We start from the raw sequence: 2,611 nt of genomic DNA, 5'->3' as shown, positions 1-2,611 counted from the left end.
CATTACAGACAGAAAAGACCCATCTAGTAATCTTTAGTTTTTGGAAATATACGGAGCTGGTTAATTATGCATGTGTATTGTGTAATCATGTGTATAGACCCCTTTCGGCGAGAAGTAGCAGCTTGTGAATATCATTAATTTTGCAATGAATATCATTATATCTCAGTTACGGTATACGCCCACATACAATAATTGGCCGCCATGTTTTACGTCAAGCAGCAAGTGCTTTCTGTGTCCTGGAGATCTTGGTCACTACATTTTGAAGCTCAAAACTATTCTAGAGTCAAGAAAGATGCCAAAAGAGCCAACCTAGGAAGTATAGTGCAATACTCTTGTTGTATGAGCCTGCTTTCCTCTTTGGGCTGTGACAGAGAGTCAAGAACTGATCGTTCTGACTGTCCCAGACTTCTTAAGTCTTCAAAATATCTTGCTATAGTAAAGAACAGTTGATATGAAGCCTCTCATAGACCTGAGTTCAGCACAACAAAAGCTTTATTGGCAAAACAGCTCTACTTTGCACATCAGCCATTGGAACTCTGCATAACTTTGACGTAAAACATGGCGGACAAAAATCCGTTCAATATTATTTCTTTGTATACACGGTATCACAAACTAATTCTCGCCTAAAGGGGTCTATAGATCTAATTAGTCTAGTCTGGCAAGATTGTGCCCCTTCCTCAGTGTCCTAGGTGTCTTCAGTGTCCTAGGTGTCCACAGTGTCTTAGGTGCATAGTCCACAGTGTCCTAGGTATCTTCAGTGTCCTAGGTGTCCACAGTGTCTTAGGTGCATAGTCCACAGTGTCTTAGGTGTCCACAGTGTCCTAGGTGTCTTCAGTGTCCTAGGTGTTCATAGTGTCTTCAGTGTCCTAGGTGTCCACAGTGTCTTCAGTGTCCTAGGTGTCCACAGTGTCCTAGGTGTCCACAGTGTCCTAGGTGTCTTCAGTGTCTTAGGTGTCCACAGTGTCTTAGGTGTCTTCAGTGTCCTAGGTGTCTTAGGTGTCCACAGTGTCCACAGTGTCCTAGGTGTCTACAGTGTCCACAGTGTCCACAGTGTCCTCAGTGTCCACAGTGTCCACAGTGTCCTAGGTGTCTACAGTGTCCACAGTGTCCACAGTGTCCACAGTGTCCTCAGTGTCCTAGGTGTCCACAGTGTCTTCAGTGTCCTAGGTGTCTTCAGTGTCTTAGGTGTCCACAGTGTCTTAGGTGTCTTCAGTGTCCTAGGTGTCTTAGGTGTCCACAGTGTCCACAGTGTCCTAGGTGTCTACAGTGTCCACAGTGTCCACAGTGTCCTCAGTGTCCACAGTGTCCACAGTGTCCTAGGTGTCTACAGTGTCCACAGTGTCCACAGTGTCCTCAGTGTCCTAGGTGTCCACAGTGTCTTCAGTGTCCTAGGTGTCTTCAGTGTCTTAGGTGTCCACAGTGTCTTAGGTGTCTTCAGTGTCCTAGGTGTCTTCAGTGTCTTAGGTGTCCACAGTGTCCTCAGTGTCCTAGGTGTCTACAGTGTCCACAGTGTCCTCAGTGTCCACAGTGTCCTAGGTGTCCACAGTGTCCTAGGTGTCTACAGTGTCCTCAGTGTCCTAGGTGTTCAGGCTCAGTGTCCTAGGTGTCCTTGCATGTCCCTAGTGTGAAATGTCAGTGTTCATCAGTATTTTAATATGACCTTGTATATCTAACAATGAACATGGAGGAGTTGAAGTTAATTCCTATTTTAAAATAATTATGTACAATTTATTTAGGAAGAGATTGTTCGTATATAATCCCGAAACACATGAATGGAAGATGAGATGCATTGATTATATTGACATTTTTAATACTTTCATTACATTATTGATAAAGCAAGAGTACTGTAAATTATGTACTCTTGATAATAATTATTATAAATGAGCAACTTTTCAAGAATAAGTTAATAAACTATAGTGACATGATTAAGCTATTCAAGGCTTTGAGCAGAATCTTATATTTACTTTTGATGAATTTAGACTTCTTTTTCAATTACTTTCTTTGGATAGCAGAAAGAGAGGAATGCTTTAACTACAGCTTACTATAGGACAAGAGTGTACTATGTGCTGTGAGTCACTGTTCATGGAATCTATTTTTTGTGTCTCTTTTATTGCCCTTGATTATAACATGAAAATGAAACGATTTATTTCATGATAATAAAATTAAGAAAATACAATCAAAAGTCACCATTTGTAAACTATAGAGTTCATGAGCAATCATTACATACAAAGTCAGTTGGGCATGCCACACCTGATACAGCTTGAGAATTTGCACATGCCTGATGCACCCATAATTCACATGTCTTACATACTGCCCAGTTCACATCATCATTGGATGACTGGTCATCTACTTTGTGACATACTCCACAAACTGTTGGCTCCACATCTTTCAGATTGTCTCTGACAGATTCTTCATGTTCAAAAGTAGGCTTTCCAAGACCTGGTGTCATTTGCCTTCTCTTTTTTGTAGAATAAAATCGTGGTTGATTAACATTGTTGGCATTTGGAGCAGGGTGTTTTCTCACTGAAAATGGCTTTAAAGTCTTTTCATTAGCTTCTATAATTTTTATGGAAGATTTTAAGTGAGAATTCACCTCTCTTAATTCTGTGTC

This window comes from Amphimedon queenslandica, unplaced genomic scaffold (assembly GCF_000090795.2).
Source record: "Amphimedon queenslandica unplaced genomic scaffold, v1.1 AMPQUscaffold_12084, whole genome shotgun sequence".
Lineage (NCBI taxonomy): Eukaryota > Metazoa > Porifera > Demospongiae > Haplosclerida > Niphatidae > Amphimedon > Amphimedon queenslandica.
The sequence above is the reverse complement of the archived record's forward strand: the minus strand, read 5'-3'. Positions refer to the sequence as shown.